The 23,574-nt window shown below is 39.2% G+C and overlaps 1 non-coding gene across 2 annotated transcripts; it reads left to right on the plus strand.

The window, feature by feature from the left end:
• Window positions 1–1,374: 1,374 nt before the first annotated feature.
• On the plus strand, window positions 1,375–23,162 carry LOC115222199. 2 transcript variants are annotated; one of them, XR_005003044.1, is made up of 4 exons: window positions 4,464–4,473; window positions 12,194–12,195; window positions 19,100–19,290; window positions 23,120–23,162. It is a non-coding gene; the product is annotated as an uncharacterized LOC115222199 (transcript). The 2 variants fall into 2 exon arrangements; XR_005003045.1 differs by lacking the exons at window positions 4,464–4,473; window positions 12,194–12,195 and adding an exon at window positions 1,375–1,393.
• The last annotated feature ends 412 nt before the right edge of the window (window positions 23,163–23,574 follow it).

Here is a 23,574-nt window from a genome sequence, read left to right on the forward strand (position 1 = left end):
AAATCGTAGGAGACAGACACTCACACAACTACAGTTTTATATATATAGATATCTATTAATTTTGCCTGTGCGGTTTTAGGCTTGCGGCCACTAACATTAATATCTCTCATGAATGTGTGTGTGTCTCACTTTGTCTGTCTGTCTCATACACTAACAGGATTTTTTCTACACGTACATAAATTTCGACTATACTCATTTTCAAATCCCTGTCAAAACGGAGTAACTCCGATTTATGCGGGGATACCGAGCCGAAAACTCCGTCAAGACTGAATCCATTGCTAGTTATGACAACATAGGCAAAAAAATAATGCGAGGAATGTGGAAATAACTTGCGTTTCCCCCGATCCGGGCCCGAGCGAGCAGACAACGCCATACGCACGTATGTGTATATGCGAACCTTAATATCCTGACATCTTTACGTGTTGAAATGTGCGTGGGTTTCTCTCTCCCGTTCAGTGAGCAGTTGGGCTTGCATTAATTAGGTGATTAACAAGTTCATACAAAAAATAGCTTACGTAACAGGATGGCGGTGCATAAATCACAAATTAGAAACCCTGATTACCGGAAAATACCGGTCAGCGGACACATAGATAGATGTGCTGGAAATGTAAATCCGAAATTTACAACTAACCCGCTCTATAAATTCAGTGATAACGCAACCTTCACGCAACGCCAAAATAAAGAACTGTATTTCATAAAAAAATATAGACCAAGTTTAAACACCCTGGGCCAGGAATATTAAAACAAAAGATAGGTCCTCCGAAAAGGAGAAGCAAAATTCCACCACGGCCGCTACCTTAAACAGTCACTCGCACTGACGGAAATATGCCTTAGGAAAAAAGGAAAAAAATTTCTAAAAAGATTTCTTCGTACAAATCTAACCCTGATGGACTGACCCCATACGATACAGCTAAGGGTCAGACCCGATTCTGATTGGTCAACACGTTGATGACGTCTAATTCTGCTAGACTGGACAGGATACAGACAAGGGGCAGAGATTAGTCAGAATATTGATGACGTCCTTTTCTGCTTGACTAGTCACCTAACAAGATACAGACAAGGGGCAGACCTAATACAGCTATAAGTCGTGATTGGTCAGAATTTTGATGACGTCCCGTTCTGCTTGACTAAGCCACCTAACGAAACGACTGGTCAAAACAGGAAACAGACAAGAGGCAGTTATAATACAGCGATAGGTCACGATTGGTCAGAATGTTGATGACGTCCCGTTCTGCTTGACTAAGCCACCTAACGAAACGATTGGTCAAAACGTTGATGACGTCACGCTACGCTGGACTGACCATCTAACAGGTGTTATAAAACCCGAACAATTCACAAGATTCGCCAGAATCATCCAGCGAACACCCACCATTAGTCATCACAGTTGCTCAAGGTAAAAATGAATTCCTCGCTCTTTCAGGAACATCAATTTTTTATATTGACTGCATTCCACCACTTTGATCTATTTTTTATATATCACCACCACGAACCACTGCATCATACACTTTAAACATATAGCATGAACGAACTCACTTCAAACTATATATGAACTTTATGATGTCTGACTCCATTGTGTATTATAAATGAATTTCTTATATTTGATAGCATGAACTATCTTTTTTTATATATAACTTTTTTTGATAAGGTTCATTTCAGGAACTGAAACATGTTATAATCTCTTATTATAAAAGGCAGATTTTATCTGCCTCCCTTTGTAACTTATAGAAATCTACAATATAGGATTTCTTCAATTACAATTTACCTAGCATTTTTAAGAGTAGAATGCATCGGGTCATGCCAGGTCCAGTTTTTAAAATTTAAACTCCAATTAAGCAAAATTTACAGAAAACTCACATTCTGGTGTGTATGTCAAATGCTTTTCTTAATGTGGTTTACACCACACGCACACGCACACACACAGTGTGCAACGAATAAAATGAAAGTAAATAGCGACAGAGTGATTTGAGGAAGACTAAACTGAAAGTATTAAAACCACTACTCAAAAAATAAAAAAACACAGCAAACAGAAACAAATAAATACATAACGATTTACTCCTCACACAATTTCTTCAATTAGAGTTTACCTAAGATTTTTCAAAGTACTCCATTCGGTCATGCCATAATATATTTCTTTCAATTTCCCCCAATTAAGACAAAATTCGAGAAAACTCAATATTTTAACATTTCACTCCGAAAGCATTGATGTACATGTGTGCGTGCGTGAGTGTGTGTGTGTGTGTGTGTGTGTGTGTTTGATGGGTTGTGCGACACAGAAAGTGTGGTGGTAAGTGAAGTGCTTTTGTTAGTGTGTGTTAAAGAGACAGATAGAGTGAAAGACAGAAATAACTGAACTTTTTTTATTCACTTTTTGTAGTGAGTGACTGAGAGAGAAAAGAGAGAGAGAGGTTATGTATGTATATATGTATGTATGGCTTCAGTGACACACACACACAAAAACACATACCTACGTACACCTAAAGCACACACACACAAGCGGAGCGCGAACTTCAAAATTTTGGTAGTATTAATTTGCGAGCGTACTTCTAAGCGCGCGTAATTGAAAGTTTTTACTATGATATCATCACGTGCGAAAAAATTCGAAGGGTTTTGAACAATTGAGATACAGATGTCACGCCTGTATTGAAACCATTGCTAAGCTGCCGTAATTGCTTAATTAAGTCTTTGTTTAAATTGAAAGGGGCAAATATGTGACGAGGTTGAAAAAAAATACCCCAGAAAAAAAATGTACTGCTGGTATTTATATAATTCACTACTATTTTGCTACAATGTCATGAAAAAGAAAAAATTTAGGTATGTAAATCGAATTCGCCACCCCCTTTTCCCCGTTCGCGTTTGTGTAAAAAAAATTATTATTTAAGTTTTAAAAATTATTTACTTTGTTCAAAAAATATTAATATTAATTAATTTTCAAGAATTATTTAATTTTATTCTGTAAAATAGTAATTAATTCATTTATCTGTAAATCCGCGAGGTTGTTACTCAGGCACCTAGAATGGTAACCTTCAACTAACACTATCTCTCCGAGACCCTGCGGCGCAAGTTGACCAAAATTGAGAGTATGGTAGAAGAAGGGTTGCTCTTCCTTCCGTAGAACATAAAATTCAAATCGGACCATGTTAACACAAAAAAATATTACATCAAAAAGATGCGTTTTTTTATGAAAATCCCCCTATTTTTTACGATTTTTTCACTGCTGTGTCGCCACTTTTCGGTGTATTTCGACCAGAAAAATGTTCACAAAATTTTTACTTTTCAAAATTACAATTCCAGCGGGTCGAAACAAACCCGAGCAACGCCGGGCGATACTGCTAGTGTATATATAAAAATTAAAAAATGTATAATATAGCAGCATTTTCGAACTTCATTTTTTACAAATATATATATATATATATATATGATCTATATGCTGTGAGTCAATGGGCAGACAGAAACAAAATGCAACTGAATGAGGGAAAATTTGAGCTGATGCATTTTGGAAGAAATTCCTCACTAAAACAACCATACTCTCTTCCCTCAGGGGAACCGCTCACAGCCTCTAACAATATCAGAGACCTGGGTGTAATTGTTGATGACGATCTCAGTTGGAGTGCACACATCAACAAGAAGGTTGATATAGCTCGTAGGATGAGTTCCTGGATCTTAAGAACTTTCCGGTCCAGAGAACAAGGTGTCATCATACCACTTTTTTCCTCCTTTGTACGGCCACACCTTGAATACTGCTGCCCACTGTGGTCTCCTCACACAAGACAAAACATCTCCAGAATTGAGTCACCCCAGAGGGCTCTCACTAAACAAATTGAAGGCATGGTTGCTCTCGATTATTGGGATCGCCTTAAAACCTTGAAACTTTACTCCCTCCAGCGTCGCCATGAGCGGTACATCATTTGTACGATGTGGAAAATATACCGCCAACTTTGCCCAAACGACCTAAACATTAGCTCCAAGGTCCATCCAAGACTTGGACCACGGGCTATACGTCCCCTGCCAAATTCAAGATCACAACATACATGTACACTGCAACATAATTTCTTTTCCTCAACAGGCCCTGCCCTATTTAACATTGTCCCGAGGGAGATCAAAGAGGAAAAGGATCCCATAAACTTTAAACAGAGTCTGGATAGATTCCTTCAAAGAATACCAGATAAGCCACCCATAATTGGATACAACTCACCCAACAAGAACTCACTACTTGAACAAAACTGGATACAACTCACCCAACAAGAACTCACTACTTGAACAAAACTTGACTTAAACAGGATTCGAATAATCCTATCAGGTGGTGCTATTAAGTTAGACATGGCCTGGACCAATCTCTGGTCGAAACATATCTAAGTTTTATATATATACATATATCAAGATTAATCAGCCGAAATTGCGAGGATGATCCGGTTCTTGACTGAAGATTGAAGGCTTCGAATGTCCCGTCCGTGTTTTTTGTATCGTCTTCTAAATGTTTTGCGTTCTTGTCCCAGTTTGTATTTTTTACACACACACACACATATATATTTACTATTTACTATTTTACTATTTTACTCTTTTACTTGTTTCAGTCATTTGACTGCGGCCATGCTGGAGCACCGCCTTTAGTCGAGCAACTCGACCCCGAGACTTATTCTTTTTTTGTAAGCCCAGTACTTATTCTATCGGTCTCTTTTTGCCGAACCGCTAAGTGACGGGGACGTAAACACACCAGTATCGGTTGTCAAGCAATGCTAGGGGGACAAACACAGACACACAAACAAACACACATACATATATATATATATATATAAATATATACGACAGGCTTCTTTCAGTTTCCGTCTACCAAATCCACTCACAAGGCTTTGGTCGGCCCGAGGCTATAGCAGAAGACACTTGCCCAAGATGCCACGCAGTGGGACTGAACCCGGAACCATGTGGTTGGTTAGCAAGCTACTTACCACACAGCCACTCCTGCGCCTATATATATATATATATATAATATATATATATATATAATATATATATATATATATATATATACATACATATATCTACGTATATATGTGTATGTATATATATATATATATAATATATATATATATATATATATATATACACGACATTTTGGGGTGTCCTGTACCCATATATGCATGTATATATACATGTAGATGTAGGTACGTACATATATGTATGTATATATGCATGTTTTATTTATTACTTTGTTATATATATATATATATATATATATATGTGTGTGTGTGTGTGTTGTGTGTGTGTGTGTGTGTGTGTGTGTGTGTGTGTGTGTCTGTGCGTATGTGTATATGTGTGTGTACCTACATGGATCTGTGTTGAGTTTATGACACGTTTTGGTGGAGGAAGAGAATATTGAACAACATTTTCAAAAATTAGTTTTTTCCATCTTAAACGTATATTGAAACCTCATCGTTATTCATGCCAAAAAAAAAAAAAAGAAAAAGAAAGAAAAGAAAAAATGCTTAATTCGCATTCTTTCACCTTGAAACTTAAATTGGACGGTCAGGGATAAAATAACAAGGGACGGGATGGGCAGAAAAGGATTCCAAGCGTTGCTGAGACAAATGGTCGCCTGGTAATTAACTGGGTTAGTAATAGATGTGTTTTTCTGTTCCTTTTTTTTTTTTTGTTTCCTAAGTTGTGTTGTGTATATATATATATATTGTTACAAAAACGTAGTTTTGTGTCGCTTAGACATACGCTTAATAGATCTCTCTTTTACTCTTGTACTCGTTTCAGTAATTTGACTGTGGCCATGCTAGAGCACCGCCTTTTAGTCGAGCAAATCGATCCCTAGTACTTATTCTTTGTAAGCCTGGTACTTGTTCTATTGGTTCTCTTTTGCCGAACCGCTAAGTCACGGGGATTTAAACACACCAGCATCGGTTGTCGAGCGATGTTGGCGGGGGGGGGGACACAAACACAGACACATACAAACACACACATACATACATATATCCCAAATTTTATTTAATTTGCTTTGCGGGAAGGACTGTTTCAACGAAGTCGCATCTTGCCCTTACCTTCAAAATGCGGAGTAGATGAAACAGAGACAAACAGTTGTGACAGATGACGAAGGCGGCGACGATTGTCGACTTGAAGTCGGCATATTTGCAGCTCTATGTGAGCGAGAAACCGAGGCAGTATCGGCCGGTGCGATATAAGGGTCAGACATACTGTTTGACTAGGCTGGGCTTCGGGCTAAATTCTGCGCCAAAGATCATGGCGACAGTGCTCAAGTCTATCCTGAGAAAGGTGGACAGGATAAGAAGGGCCACCATTTTCTATATAGACGACATCTTGGTAGACGAGACTGTAGAGTCTGCCACATGTTGTAAGTCATCTAAAGTTCGAGCTGATTGCGAAGCCACCGGTGCCAGTGGTTGGAGGAGCTGCACTGGGGCTCAAGCTTCAAAAAGATAAAACAAGCGCGCTGGTGTTTCGGAAGTGGGGTGAGATACCGGAACAGGGTACCAGCATCAGCAGGAGAGAACTATTCTCGATGTGTGGAAGACCTGCTGCAGTCACCGTGAACGGACATCAGTGGAACGGCCTAGCGGAATTGGTTGTAGCAGGTGCTAATATTAGGTGATACTGGTAGGGTATAGGCGGCGAGCTGGCAGAAACGTTAGCACACCGGACGAAATGCGTAGCCGTATTTCGTCTACCGTTACGTTCTGAGTTCAAATTCCGCCGAGGTCGACTTTGCTTTTCATCCTTTCGGGGTCGATAAATTAAGTACCAGTTACGCACTGGGGTCAATGTAATCGACGTAATCCGTTTGTCTGTCCTTGTTTGTCCCCTCTGTGTTTAGCGCCTTGTGGGTAATAAAGAAACAGATACCGGTAGGGTACGTGTTTGGACTTAGCACAGCTGGGTAGCCAACAACGAGGTGTGGGTGAACCGTATCTTATTTCCCCGCATTACAAATCCCTCGAACCACACACACACACACACACACACACACACACAATTTAACGAAAACACAACAAACGGAAATATTACAAAAACAGAACAATGAGAAAATTCGTAGCTCATCCAAAAGATCTTTACAATTTCACGCCTATAAAACAATAATTAAACCATAAAATATCTTTTTTTAATTTTTTCAAAATGAAACAAAACTATCAATCAGTAAGGACGGAAAACGTTTATTTTTTATATACTTTCACTCTACACCTGAAAAAGTTTTTTCCTACATTTTGTTTTTTATTATTATTGCGAAGTATTTGCTGAAATTCTCAAAATTAAATCTTACGTAACGCACCTGCTTCTGTACTAGACATAAGGCATCCCGGATATTATTTTAGCCAGTTTAAAGTGATTTCTTTTGTGCTGTAAACCATCTACCATTTCCGTGGTCCCCCCACCTACCCACACTTCCCTTGATGCCCTAAGCACGTGCTTATTTTGCTTAATGGTTAATCCATCGCTGGATGCGGTCATGCTGGAACACCAGCATAACTTTAGACCCCTTCTACAGCCATCTTATGTCCTTTAGTGCTTTTCGTTGGTAGGATTTCATATCACAAGTCTTGCATGTGCATCCGCCCCCTCTGTTTGTTGGCTTATTTGGTGTATGAGTGGGTTTGACACTGTACTTCATGCAGGGACCTTGAGTCTGTACATCATGCAAGGACCTTGAGTCTGTACTTCATGCAAGGACCTTGAGCCTGTACTTCATGCAAGGACCTTGAGTCTGTACTTCATGCAAGGACCTTGAGTCTGTACTTCATGCAGGGACCTTGAGTCTGTACATCATGCAGGGACCTTGAGCCTGTACTTCATGCAAGGACCTTGAGTCTGTACTTCATGCAGAGACCTTGAGTCTGTACTTCATGCAGGGACCTTGAGTCTGTACTTCATGCAGGGACCTTGAGTCTGTACTTAATGCAGGGACCTTGAGTCTGTACTTCATACAAGGACCTTGAGTCTGTACTTCATGCAGGGACCTTGAGTCTGTACTTCATGCAGGGACCTTGAGTTTGTACTTCATGCAGGGACCTTGAGTCTGTACTTCATGCAAGGACCTTGTGTCTGTACTTCATGCAGGGACCTTGAGTTTGTACTTCATGCAAGGACCTTGAGTCTGTACTTCATGCAGGGACCTTGAGTCTGTACTTCATGCAGGGACCTTGAGTTTGTACTTCATGCAAGGACCTTGAGTCTGTACTTCATGCAAGGACCTTGAGTCTGTACTTCATGCAGGGACCTTGAGTTTGTACTTCATGCAAGGACCTTGAGTCTGTACTTCATGCAGGGACCTTGAGTCTGTACTTCATGCAGGGACCTTGAGTCTGTACTTCATGCAAGGACCTTGAGTCTGTACTTCATGCAGGGACCTTGAGTCTGTACTTCATGCAGGGACCTTGAGTCTGTACTTCATGCAGGGACCTTGAGTCTGTACTTCATGCAGGGGCCTTGAGTCTGTACTTCATACAAGGACCTTGAGTCTGTACTTCATGCAGGGACCTTGAGTCTGTACTTCATGCAGGGACCTTGAGTCTGTACTTCATGCAGGGACCTTGAGTCTGTACTTCATGCAGGGACCTTGAGTCTGTACTTCATGCAGGGACCTTGAGTCTGTACTTCATGCAGGGACCTTGAGTCTGTACTTCATGCAGGTACCTTGAGTCTGTACCTCATGCAAGGACCTATCGTAGATAGAATGCCGAATTTCTCTTTGAAGACATCCACTTTGTGTAGGATTTTTTAAAAATTTCTTTAGGCAGAGCAAGGAAAAGCAGTGGGCTTTTGAAGGCCAAACTATTGCAGTACCTGGTCCTTACTTTAGATGGAGTGGACGGTACGTTTCGCAATGGCGTCCAGAATTATTCTTGATGCCGAAGGAAGGTACTAGACCTTCAAAACTTTTTCACTTGTACATTATTACAGATTTCTCACGTTTTCACACGTTACATATTTCTCGCGTGACTTAAGTCGTAGACACGTGTTATGAATTTCGGAGTTTGTGCCTATAATAGGAAGGAGACGGTGTCATTCACCCTTTTTATTTTTTTTTTTTTAGTCAAGCCTCTTTATGTCATGAGAGATGGATGTGTGTGTGAATGATGTTGTGTACCAATGTCGAAGGATTGTCCACCCCCCTTATTTTTATAGACCCCGAAAGATTAAAGGCTTTGTTGGCCTCAGCCGGATTTGAACACAGAACGTAAGATAGTCGGAATTCTATCGGAAACTGTGGGTTTTTTTTGTATTTTGGTTCTCTCGAAAGATTTGATGCCAAAAAATGACGCACAGGTTTGTTAGGCGCATTCCAATATCAGTAGCACATATTCAAGGAAAAGAGCATGTTATGCATTCAGGAACAAAAAGAAAAAAGAGCGCCTTAAATGTCGTTAAATATGGTAGTTTGTGGAGGCGTCTCCCTCCATTAGTCTTTTCAAGAATTATTTTTAAAATTAGTGCATGACTAATGTGGAATTGAGGTGTCAAGAGAGTGGCACGGTTGGCTACACCGCCACTACTTTTTTTTTTCTGTTCAGAAGTAACAACAAATTAGGTTGTTGTTGTAAAGAGGTGAGAATGTTGGGGGATAGAGTTGAATGCTGAGATGCAGGAGACTGAACGCAGATCCTTAAGGCGCAGCTGCAGAGTTGATAGGTAAGATACTGCTCTAACCGGAGCCTATTGGCCAAGCTATTTTATCTACTACATATGTAGGAAATTCTGTTTGTGGAGATGTTAGCTAACTCCTACATCGTTTTACCGATTTTGATGAAACTTGACAAGTGACTAGAAACCTCATGGAAACCTCATGGTATACTCAGATTGTTGAAAAAATCGATAATAGGGCCCCTGGACTGGATCCTTATATATATCTACTATATTTTATTTTAAAAACCAAGGGAAATAACACATTCGCCCCGAGGCGGGATCCTTATATATAGCCATTTAGATAACGCATTTATTTTCCTAAATTATTTGGTAAACATGAAATTGAGTATGCTTATTTCTTAGCATTTAAATTGTTAGAGTTATTTTCACAATTTATCCAGTACAATCCTTAAACAAGTAAATAGTATTTTCCTAAACAATAAATCCACTTATTTCAGTTAGTGACTTATTCACGAATATACCAACACTAGCGCCCTGAGGGTAATATTCTCTGGGAACGCACAAAAGCCCTTTTGTCATTGATTAGTTGAAATTACCGAAATACGACAACTCTAACGTGAAATAACTTCTTAAATATAAGCTTTTCTCAAAAACGCTAAGAGCAAAAGATGTTTTATATGACACATTCTACCATTGTCCGAAGTTTGAAAGTGTTTAGTTATAAAAAATTATTTTCTAAATCTGTCGGTCAAAAGAAAAAGACCCTACTTAGCCTCATTTTTGATATTTTCAGTATCGTTAATCATAATAATGCATTCATCATTTTATCTAGTTTCAGCTCACGAGCTGTGGCCATGCTGGGGCACCACCATTCGTTGTTGCTACATGATTTTACTTCACGAATGCTTTTTAGCATCTGACATTTGGTGCATGAGAGAGTTCGATGTAGCTGCCCTCATCTGCACCTCCTGCCGTGAAGCTGGTTTATCTGGGGACACCTGACGGGAAGAGGTCCAGCTTTATTTTGAAGACATCTGCATCCACCCCATGCAGGTCTCTCAGGTCCTTCGGGAGGATATTGAAGAGCTGTGGACCTCTGAAGCCCAGGCTATCGCAGTATCTTGTCCTACATCTTGATGGCAAATTTGGAGTCCTTGGCACTATGCAGTGGCGCCCAGTTCTAGTATTTGTGTAACTCTCGATGCCAAAGTTTGGGACAAGTCCTTCCAGGATCTTCCAGACATATATTATGGCATATCTTTCTCGCCTTCGCTTTAAGGAATAGAGTCTTAATCTATTTATTTATCATAATTATAATAATATTTTTATCGTAATTTTTATATTATTATTATAATTATTATTATTTTGTAAAAATAAATGAGTATTGTACGTGTTTTCTTTTTTCATAATTGTATACCTACTTTTAGGATTGGTTAAAATTCGAAAAATTAAACTACGTTAAACAAACGAATTACAAATTTATCAAAAAAAAAAACAAGTGAAAATAATGTTTCCTTTTGACACATTCTACCAGTGTACGAAGTTTTAAAGTGTTTAGTTAACTAGAAATTGTGTTGAAATCTGGCTATCAAAAGGAAAAGATCCGTTATATCAAAACACCGATCGAAGGCTTCGCCAACGTTCTCAGGGAGGAAGGGTCGCAAGTGGGAATGTAATGTTATGACGTAGAGGCAGAAATCATTGGGAAACCGATGAAAGGAAGAGACTCGTATAAGGAAGGTTGTGCGTTCACGTTAGCTTTACATGCCGGAAGTGAGGACAACTGGCCGGTAGCTAACAGGGCCAGGACACCACAATATTGTGTATATGAATGCACAAAGTTGTCCTGAAGTTATAAAACCTTTTAATGTGACAGCCTGTCACCTGTCAGTAGCACATATCTCACACGACTTGCTCATGATTTAATAACAAAGGCGCCTTTTCTTTTTATCTTTTCTGTCCTTTATTGGATAGAATAAAAATAATAAAACGATTAGGGGGGCGATCTTTCGTCTCTAGTAGACCGTTCCGTCGATTTCCGTAAAATTTTTTTTTTTTTTACATATGGGCTTGCGGGAACTTTTGAAGTAATATACATACATATACACATACACCGAGTAAAAAATTTCAGTTATCTCTCTCTTTCACACATTACTCTCTCTGTCTCTTCACACACACTAACAGAAGCACTTCACTTACACAACATACTGTCTGTCTCCCACACCCCATCAAACACACACACACACACATGTACATCAATGCTCCCATGCACGGTAACTTCAAAAGAACTTCCCTCGTCATACAATCGCTTTCTCTTAGTCTCTTTCGCTCTCATTACTTCAAAAGTTCCCGCAAGCCCATATGTAAAAAAAAAAAATTTTTTACGGAAATCGACGGAAAGGTCTACTAGAGACGAAAGATCGCCCGATTAGGTCGGCCCGCTTTAAACAATCAGTTATTTTTGATCTGTTATATATTTTAGCCTCAAGATCAGCTGTATTTGAGCATTTCTAGAACAGCCATTCGTTCTTTTTTTCCTCCCCAAGTATAAAATACTTAAGGTTATCTGATCAAATTTGCCCTTTTTTCAAGACAGTAGTACGATTTTAAGAGAAATATGGCTGCTACTTATAAATGGTCGAAGTTTCCATTGATTTGATTCTGTATTTGCTTCTGTATTATTTATTCTTCGGTTTCAGAAGGCGGCGAGCTGGCAGAAACGTTAGCACGCCGGGCGAAATGCGTAGTTCTGTGTTCAAATTCCGCCGAGGTCGACTTTACCTTTCATCCTCTCGGGGGTCGATAAATTAAGTACCAGTTACGCACTGGGGTCGATGTAATCGACTTAATCCGTTTGTCTGTCCTTGTTTGTCCCCTCTATGTTTAGCCCCTTGTGGGTAGTAAAGAAATAGGTATTTCGTCTGCCGTTACGTTCTGAGTTCAAATTCCACCGAGGTCGTCTTTACCTTTCATCCTTTCGGGGTCGATAAATTAAGTACCAGTATCGCACTGGGGGCGATATAATCGACTCAATCCCTTCATATGTCCTTGTTTGTCCCCTCTATGTTTAGCCCCTTGTAAGCAGTAAAGAAATATATTTATTCTTCGGTTTCAGACATCTTGCAGTGTGTTTATTTGTTTATTTATTTATTTGTTTCGTCATTCTTGTGGGGTGGGGGTCACGACAACGACGACGACGGCCAAATAACAAACCCCCGTTTTGACATACGGAAGACATTCTTTCGATACGAGTCCCATTTACGTCACGTGTATTTGTTTACATTTGAAGAAGATCGTCAGGCGATCCTTCGGTATAAGTACACACGTGGCTTTACTCTCTTACTCTTTTACTTGTTTCAGTCATTTTGACTGCGGCCATGCTGGAGCACCGCCTTTAATCGAGCAACTCGACCCCCGGGACTTATTCTTTTTGTAAGCCCAGTACTTATTCTATCGGTCTCTTGCCGAACCGCTAAGTGACGGCTTTGTTTACATTTCTGAAGATAACAGAAACCCATTTTTCCCACCCCTAATCCTAACACCCCATATATATATATATAAAAATACTTTCTTGCAATGTATCCGGTACTTATACCGAAGTTACGTCGATCGTCACTTTCCGTAAAATTTCTTTTTTTTTTATATATATATATATGTGGGGCTAGGGTTAGGGGTGGGGGGAAGGGTATCTTTTTTCTTCAGAAATGTAAATAAACCCACGTGGGTTTATAAGTGACAGTTATGTTACTAGTAACGAATGATCGCCCATACGGAATAAATGTATCTAAATGAACTCTGTTTTGCAGACACTTCTCGCACGTACAATCATTATCCTTTTTTGCTGCCTGCCCCACATCTCCCCACAGAAATATATCCTTACCTTTGAAACGCAATTCAGTATGTACCATTCCCAAGAAGGGCGATACCTGGCCGGTGTGGTACTGTTACTACACATTCCGACAACGTGGACCACCTCCCAAGAGATCACTCCATATTCTTTTCTGCTCTAGGCGCAAGGCCTGAAATTTTGGGGGAAGGGGCCAGTCGATTTGATCGACTCTAGTACCCAACTGGTACTTAATTTATCGATCCCGAAAGGATGACAGGCAAAGTCGACCTCGGCGGAATTTGAACTCAAGATTGTAAAAGACAGACGAAATACCTATTTCTTTATTACCCACAAGGGGCTACACACAGAGGGGACAGTCTTTCTCCAGAATGAGCAAACTGTTAAAGAAAATATGAATGCATGTTTGAATGCGTATGAACACTTGTGCGTGCGCGCTTGTGAATATGCGTTGAGAGTAAATGTTTCTCATGTGAAAAGAAACAATCCTAATTCACTTTGTGGCATGTATATAAATGTCAGAAGGATATATTATTATTACAGCAAGCAGTGGAAAAGAAGGAAGGCTGAAGTTATAAAGCAATCAAGGCGCCCGGTAATATCGCCCTCAACCTGTTAGTGCGTAGTCTATCTTGATCACCTTGAAATAAATAGCAAAGCTGAACGTTGTATTTAAGAGAAATAGCCACCCCACCAAACCTACTCTCTCTCACTCTCAGGATAAATTGTTTTTTTAAAACGATGGAGGCAGCTAGAATAGCGACACACACACACACACCCACACCCACACACACACACACACACACATTCACAAAGGTGAATTATTTTTAGATGAAGGCTGTTAATTTGTATTTTCTCTCGACGTATTTAGAATATCTATATATTTATAATGTATTGCTTTGTAGATATTATAATGCAATTATTTTATAAGGATGTTGTTTAGCCTCCAGGTAAACCCTTGATCAAGTAAACCCTATTATCAAAGGCATGTCAGTCATTCAGGTGCAATGTACCTGGGACTAAATTGTCCGACGCCCCCTTTTTTTCCTTTTTTTTTCTCTCCTTTTTTTTTCTATTTTTTTAAGATCGTTGAATATGATAACGGCTGCTATTTCTGGCCGCTCGGGCAGCATCTAATTTCAATTAGCGAAAGAGAGAATGTGTATCATTTGGTCACTGGGTAATTTAATCTACGAAAGATTTTGTGTACGTATGAATGAAAGAGAATGGATGAATGGGGGGGGATTAGCTAAAATGTAGATTAAACGTGCATGTGATGTTTTTATATTGGTTTTGTTTTGTTTTTGGAGATTGTTGTGTATTCATGATGACCTTCACAAACGCTCCCGTCGCCAGTAAGACCTGCCATCGTTTAACATTCAACTCAAACAAGTTTAAACAAGTCGGTGGTTGCAGTTAAAAACAAAAACAAAAACATGTGCAATGAAGATATTCCAGAGATCCAGAGAGGAATATATTCAGGGAAGGAGAGAAGAGACATAAAGGATAATGTAGGATTTAAGCAGCAAGTGGTGGTGGTGGTGATGGTGGTGGTGGTTGTGGTACAAACAATTTGAGTGACGAGAAGAGAACGTTGAGCCCGTGAAAGTTTCCAAGCGTAGATACCTATTTCTTTACTACCCACAAGGGGCTAAACACAGAGGGGACAAACAAGGACAGACATAGGTATTAAGCCGATTACATCGACCCCAGTGCGTAACTGGTACTTAATTTATCGACCCCCGAAAGGATGAAAGGCAAAGTCGACCTCGGCGGAATTTGAACTCACAACGTAACGGCAGACGAAATACCTATTTCTTTACTACCCACAAGGGGCTAAACATAGAGGGGACAAACAAGGACAGACATAGGTATTAAGCCGATTACATCGACCCCAGTGCGTAACTGGTACTTAATTTATCGACCCCCGAAAGGATGAAAGGCAAAGTCGACCTCGGCGGAATTTGAACTCACAACGTAACGGCAGACGAAATACCTATTTCTTTATTACCCACAGGGGCTAAACACAGAGGGGACAAACAAGGACAGACATAGGTATTAAGCCGATTACATCGACCCCAGTGCGTAACTGGTACTTAATTTATCGACCCCCGAAAGGATGAAAGGCAAAGTCGACCTCGGCGGAATTTGAACTCACAACGTAACGGCAGACGAAATACCTATTTCTTTACTACCCACAAGGGGCTAAACATAGAGGGGACAAACAAGGACAGACATAGGTATTAAGCCGATTACATCGACCCCAGTGCGTAACTGGTACTTAATTTATCGACCCCCGAAAGGATGACAGGCAAAGTCGACCTCGGCGGAATTTGAACTCACAACGTAACGGCAGACGAAATACCTATTTCTTTATTACCCACAAGGGGCTAAACACAGAGGAGACAAACAAGGACAGACATAGGTATTAAGCCGATTACATCGACCCCAGTGCGTAACTGGTACTTAATTTATCGACCCCCGAAAGGATGACAGGCAAAGTCGACCTCGGCGGAATTTGAACTCACAACGTAACGGCAGACGAAATACCGCTAAGCATTTCGCCCGACGTGCTAACGTTTCTGCCAACTCGCCGCCTTTTCCAAGGGAAATACCGCTACAGTAGTAATAGTATAGAAAATGGCAGAGGCATGAGTCAGTGTGTCTGTGGACTAGGGGTTGGAGTATGATGTCAAACGACCTCGTGCTAATTAATATACCCCTTACCTTTTAGTTGTTACAATTATTTAGAGTGCGGTCATGCTAGGGCAACACCTTCAATTTTACTTGAACCAATCGACCCCAGTACGTATTTCTTTAAGCATAGCACTTAACCACCTCTGGTTGATGTTTACGATTTTATCCGGAAACGAAAACAAAGACAAACAAACAAAATAATGCAACGGGTGTAAAAACAAACAATATGTAAAAAAAAAAAAAAAATGCGCGCAAAGCAACGATAGGGGGAGGACGTTAGGAAAAATCACAAGATCTTGTGAATTTTCCGAAAGTCCTCTCTTCACCCCCCCCCCCAACGAAAAGATTTTCCTCACAAATTTCTTTATAATCGTAATCTATGTTGTTTGAAAGGTATTTATATAAAATTTCTTTAAAAAAAACATTTTCCTCAAAGTTATGAGGGAAAAAACTCGGATCTTGTGAATTTTCCAAAAGTCCCCACCCCCTCGTGGCTTTGCACGCATTTTTCTTTTCATATTCGTTTCATATCCATTGCACTTTTTTTTGGTTTTGTTTTTGTTTCCGAGTAATATTGTAACATTCTATCAGTAGCTTTTGTCGAACCGCTACGTTACATAGACATAAACACACCAACACCGTGTGTGTGTGTATTTTAATCCAAGATAGAGATGAATACCAATGTTCCATGTGGCAGGCTTGATAATTGTTAAGGGGCATCCCTTAGCATGAAACCAATGGTAGCTTCAGCCCATAAATAAAGAGTTTTTATCCATCAATGTAGTATTGACCTCTTATTCTCATTGTTTGATATTAATGTACACACACACACACACACACACAAAGGGATTCTTTCAGTTTCCATTTTTGAAATTCACTCACAAGGCTATAGTAGAAGACACTTCTCTGAGGTGCTGTTCAGTTCCAAAGTGCAGTTAGGAAGCAAACTTCTTAACCACACAGCTATGCCTGTGCATATGTACAGATGTGTGTGTGAGATCTTGTGTCTTCACATTGACATTATTTAGACAGCAGTAATGTTCCTTTATGACCTCTGTGAGCAATAAGCCCTGCAGCTCAGGTGATCCAACACGCAAAAGAATAATTTACCTTATTAAAAAAGCCAAAAAATGGATAGGGATTGCATCAGGCAGCACATCCAGCCATAGATTACTGCTTCAAGAGCTCTCATCTAATCCATACGAGATAGAAAAAGCAGACATAAACACAACAATGATGATCATGATGTGCTTCAAGTATTTGTTACAATTATGGAGATGAAATGAAAATGGGTGAACATTGAACATATCCCAACTTGTTGCAATTAATTTTGAATCTTTCTTTGTTCACGGCAGTGACAGTCGTCATCATCATCATCATCACCACCACCACCATCATCATCATCACCACCATTATTAAGGCGTTGAGCTGGCAGAATCATTAACACAGTGGCTGAAATGCTTAGTGGTATTTTGCCTGTTGCTACGTTCTGAGTTCAAATTCCACCAAGGTGTTTTTGTTATGTATTTGTCTGAATATTATTTTATCATGCCTACTATGATAGGAATTGTTTCTGTTTTTAGATTCCACATTCACATTATTATTATTATTATTCAGTAGTTTTATTTTTATAGTGTGCTTTCACTTCACTACCGAGCACAGCTCTGTGTGTCTTGGGTATGTGCTGTGATTTGTTGTGATGCTCTGATGGTTACTGTATTGAAAGTGTTCTGCGTAGGATGTGTGCAGTGCCTAGTAGTGCAATTTTCTGTATGTTATATGTGTTTGTAAGTCCTGGTGTTTTTGTTATGTATTTGTCTGAATATTTTTTTATCATGCCTAATGCACCTACTATGATAGGAATTGTTTCTGTTTTCAGATTCCACATTCGAGTTACCTCTGTTTCCAGGTCTTTGTATTTTGAAAGTTTCTCCATTTCTTTTAGAGACACGTTGTCATCTGCCGGTATTGATACATCAATTAGAAAGCATTTTTTTCTTCATGATCTCTGACAACTATATCTGGTCTGTTGGCCTTAATTTCTCTATCTGTGTGTATCGGCATATCTCAGAGTATGGTTGCTTTCTCGTTTTCTGTGACCTTTTCTGGTGTGTGCCTATACCATCTTTTTTCTGTTGTTATTCCATAATGTTGGCATAGCTTCCAGTGTATGTAGGTTCCAACTCTGTCGTGTCTGTGAATATATTCCTTCTTAGCCAGGACTGGGCAGCTAGAGATAATATGATTTATTGTTTCTTGTCCATCTCCACATATTCTGCAGTTACTTGTAATATTTCTTTTCATTATTATTATTATCATTATTATTATTATCATCATTATTATTATTATTATTATTATTATTATTATTATTATTATTATCATCAATATTATTATCATCATCATCATCATCATCACCACCACCACCACCACCATCATCATCATCATCATCATCATCATCATCATCATTATCATCATCATTATCATCATTATTATTATTATTATTATTATTTATTATTATTATTATTGAGTGAGAGAGCAGTGCATGCCATCAAAGTGACACTGGGGTAAAATATACGAAGCCCAGTATACCCATCATGACTACCCGTCTGATAAGGTACACCAGGCACATGCATCACAACCATATGTGCGCGACATGGTGATCTCATATCAAGATAAACAGCACATGACCTTGCAGGTGGGGCCCAGTAAGAATTTTCTTCAGGTTGAGTAGCCCATCCTGCTCAAAAGGTCCCTGAATAAGGATTGTTTAAGGATGTTGAAAGAACCACCCATGTTTCCAGAGGTGAATTATTCAAACTCCAAAGAATCCCTCTCAACACATGGCTCTGATGCTCCCCCACTTATTATTATTATTATTATTATTATTATTATTATTATTATTATTATTATTATTATTAATTATTAATTAATTAATTTATATATATTTTCTCTTTTCAGAATTATCAGTTTGGTATTTATTCTGTTGACTTTCTAATCTGTAAATATGCATACGTCTGCATTGAGAAGAACATTTGGTGTCTTAAGCCAAACCAAACAAATCATTGCCCCTGCATTGAGCACATCATTCTGTCGATCCACTCATCACAATCATTCTTCAGATGAAGGTAATCAAAGAGTGTTGATTACAGGTAAGTTTTATGTTTTAAACAAAGATATTAATTTCAGATATTTTCTCCACCCACCCCACCCTGCTAGTTTCTCAATAACTCTGACACTCTTTACTCTTTACTCTTTTACTTGTTTCAGTTGTTTCAGTCATTTGACTGTGGCCATGCTGGAGCACCGCCTTTTAATCGAGCAACTCGACCCCGGGACTTATTCTTTTGTAAGCCCAATACTTATTCTATCGGTCTCTTTTGCCGAACCACTAAGTAACGGGGACATAAACACCCAAGCATCGGTTGTCAAGCAATGCTAGGGGGACAAACACAGACACACAAACATACACACGCATATATATATATATATATAATATATATATATATATATATATAATATATATATATATACAACGGGCTTCTTTCAGTTTCCGTCTACCAAATCCACTCACGAGGCTTTGGTCGGCCCGAGGCTATAGAAGACACTTGCCCAAAGTGCCACACAGTGGGACTGAACCCAGAACCATGTGGTTGGTAAACAAGCTACTTACCACACAGCCACTCCTGCGCACTAATTTCTTTTCTTTCCCCTTTGCAATACTCTACCGCACTCTCTTCCGCATTTAGTGTCTGCCCTAATTCTCTAATTTACAACTATAAATCTATTCCTCTCGTCTTATTTTCCCCTTCCTCGTCATCCCACCTAGAAATATTACAAATTCTCTTGTCTATTCCCCCTCAGTATATAAGGGGCCACTTTAAGCCCTTTGTTTTGCAAGCCACTAGGCAGTCATCACTAGTGCTGATGCCACAAATAAAGCAATCGGTGCACTATAAAGTGGTTGGCTTTAGGAAGGACATCAAGCTGTAGAAACCATTCAGGGCAAATAAGTTTAGCTTAGGATATCACTGGCCAAAATTGATTCTAATTTAGACACACGGCTAACAATTTTGAGATGGTGGTGGTGTGTGTGTGGTGGGAGTAGTTAGTTGATGCCATCAATATTTGTACTTGACTCAGACTTTATTGACCCCCCAGAGGAATAAAAGGCAAAGCTGACCTTAGGATTTTCAACACAGGACATAAATAGCCCAAAGCAATAATGCAAAGCATTTTTTTTTTAATGTGACACTTTAATGATTCTGTCAGGCACACTTTGATTTTTATTTAACTGCTGCTTCAGCAATAGTCACCCGAGTATTACTCATTTACTAGAGTATTACTCAATTTGAGAAACCTTGGCTTAGGGCAAAACTGACCAAGATAGAAGGAGATTTTTGAATTTTGTTAGTTAATAATATATAAAAAATAATAAATGCACCCTTTTAAAGCCATTTCCCGGTTTCTATGGTGTATGTGTTCCCCAGCTGGACGGGACGCCAGTCCATCGCAGCATTACTCATTTTTGCCAGCTGAGTGGACTGGAGCAACGTGAAATGAAGTGTTTTGCTCAAGAACACAACGCGTCACCCGATCCAGGAATTGAAACTACAATCTTACGATCATGATGCTGACACCCTAACCACTAAGCCACGTGCCTCCACTTAACAATATATAACATTTGATGATTTATTTGTATTCATCATTGTCGTTATCATCTTTTAACATCCATCTTCCATACTGGCGTAGATTGGATGGTTTGACAGGATCTGGTTAGTTGGAGGACTGTGCCATGCTCCGATATTTTCTTGGGTACAGTTTCCACAGTTAGATGCCCTTTGAAATACCAATCACTCTAGAGCAGTGGTTTTCAACCAGGGTTCCGCCAGTACAGTCCAGGGGTTCCGCAAGAAGTTACAAAACTGCTAAAATCGGCAGTAATTTTTAATTCTCCTGTGCAGATATGTGTGCATAAGACTATTAAATTATTGCACAGGGGTTCCTCGAGCCAGTGGAATGTTTTCTTGGGGTTCCACTCCAGCAAAAAGTTTGAAAAGCACTCCTCTAGAGAATGTACTTGATGACTTTTTCATGGTACCGGCTTTAAAGAGTTTACCATTGTTGCTCACAAGAATAAAATTCCTTTTGAGTGGGGTCATACAGTAGAAGAGGGATGTGGACTTATACTAGATGTTGAGAGGGAGGTGCAAAAAAAAAAACGGGTTCCTTGCTGTAGAGGACATATCATGGCTATTCACATTTTTATTATGAATGTAAAATGGATTTTCATTGGTTTTGATGATGAATATTTACATCTTTGATCAACTGAATTTCCTGTTCATTGAATTAGTAGGTAAGTGGCTGGGTATTCCAAGTTTAACAAAACTTTCAGGTAGATTCTGCAAGGCATAGTATGACAAGGCCAGAGCTTAAACTACAGTTACAGTGTATACAACAAGCTATCTACCTGATTTCACTCACAAGGTTTGGACCTATCTCGGGCTCTGGCTTAACCCTTTTGATACCAACCCACCTGAGACTACCCTTGGATCTGTGATATAAACTTCATGTCTTGACCCTTTAGCATTCAGATTACTTTGTCAAATGTAATACTTATATAGTTAGTCACATTGTTTTAAAGCCCATCATTCATTATCTTGTAGCTTCAAGATATTGTGGTTATTTATTTTTAGAATGTTTATTTTTAGATGTTGTTTCATGGCACAAAATAATAACAATAATAATAATAATAATAATGAAATTATTGTATACAGTGCTCAGGTGCACCACAACTTGTCAAATAGTGTGTATAAAGTATATGCAGTAATGTACAAATGTCTGGTAAGTGAACAGTGTATGAGTCAGATACATGCTTACTTGTGTGTATGGAGAGGAGAAAATCAGGTGTAGTGTTGGTGAATCTCAGGAAGCATGGAAGTTTTGAAGGATGCAGTGCTCCGACAACTAACAACTGATGCTGGCAGTTTGTTCCATACTTCAGCAAATCTTAGCGTGAAAAAATATTTCCGAAAGTCATGGGAGCTGTGCTGTTTTCTGGCTTCGTAAATATGTCCACGGGTGTTAGACAGGTGGAGTTTGAAAAGGTGCTCAGAGTTATTGTTTGTAAGATGATTAATAATTTTATGGGTGTCTGCCAAGTCAGCTGCCAGACGTCGGAGTTTCAATGTATCCATGCCCAGGGAAGTAAGGCGTTCAGAATATGGTAAATGCCTGATAGAGGGTATTCTCTTGGTTGCACGTCACTGAACGGTTTTCAGACAATTAATATCCTGGGCAAGATAGGGGTTCTAGACCGGTGATACAAATTCGAAGTGAGGCTGCACCATAGCTATATAAAGCCTCAGATAGATAGCCGGAGAGCGACTCACAAAGGACTTGGTGAGTGATGCCAAGACACCCTCAGCCTTCTTGGCAATTTTAGCAATGTGTTTTGTCCAACGCAAATAGCACAGTACATGTGAGAAGCCAGATTTCTCTGGTCTGAACATAAAACAGAATATTTGGGCTGGATATGACTGGATTAAATGCTGGATATAGCTGGATTAAATGCTAAAGGGTTAAAGTGATATAAATTAAAACCTTTCCACAAACTTGCATGTTAATTTATGTTAATTTATGTTCCAAACACCAGCTTAATAAGGAAAAAAATTATTCTACTAAATTCTTTGTTATTTTCAAATGTAGCTGAAACAAAGGTAGAGTATTTCAACTGAAATATTTAATGAAAGGATTAAGACAGTTGCCCAAGATGCCATGCAGTAAAATTGAACCTAGGACCTCATGGCCACTAACTAACTTCTTGAATATTCAGCCAGGCTGTGTCCAGTCTTCTGACTATAACATACTATAAATTATCATAATTTATTCATTCACTCTAATTTTTTTTTAAATTTCATATTTGACCATTTCAGTGTTCACTTGCCAGTCTATGCTGTATAATTTCTTTTTCTGTTTTAGGAAGTCTTGGACAGTTGGGCTCTGGTCTGGCTAAAGTAATGAGGTAAGTGATCGTTAAACAACTTAAATCTTCAGCTCAGTAGTCATAATAATGAAAAATTAACATCAAAATCAGAAAATAAATGTTAAGTGATGGAAGCAGTATTAATAACCAAATGGCAATTTTTATATCCTGCTTAACGTGAATGTATTGTTAGAATGCCATATTACTGCAGTATTCACCTTAACCCTCTTTGATAAACGACCAATCATATTGCAGCTTTGTAGTCATGTGTGTTTTATGACTATAGTCAATGGCATCCCCCATAACCATTGCTCTTTTACTTGTTTCAGTCATTTGACTGCGGCCATGCTGGAGCACCGCCTTTAGTCGAGCATCTCGACCCCGGGACTTATTCTTTTGTAAGCCCAGTACTTATTCTATCGGTCTCTTTTGCCGAGCCGCTAAGTGACGG

Source organism: Octopus sinensis, linkage group LG19, assembly GCF_006345805.1.
Source record: "Octopus sinensis linkage group LG19, ASM634580v1, whole genome shotgun sequence".
In the NCBI taxonomy this organism is placed as follows: domain Eukaryota; kingdom Metazoa; phylum Mollusca; class Cephalopoda; order Octopoda; family Octopodidae; genus Octopus; species Octopus sinensis.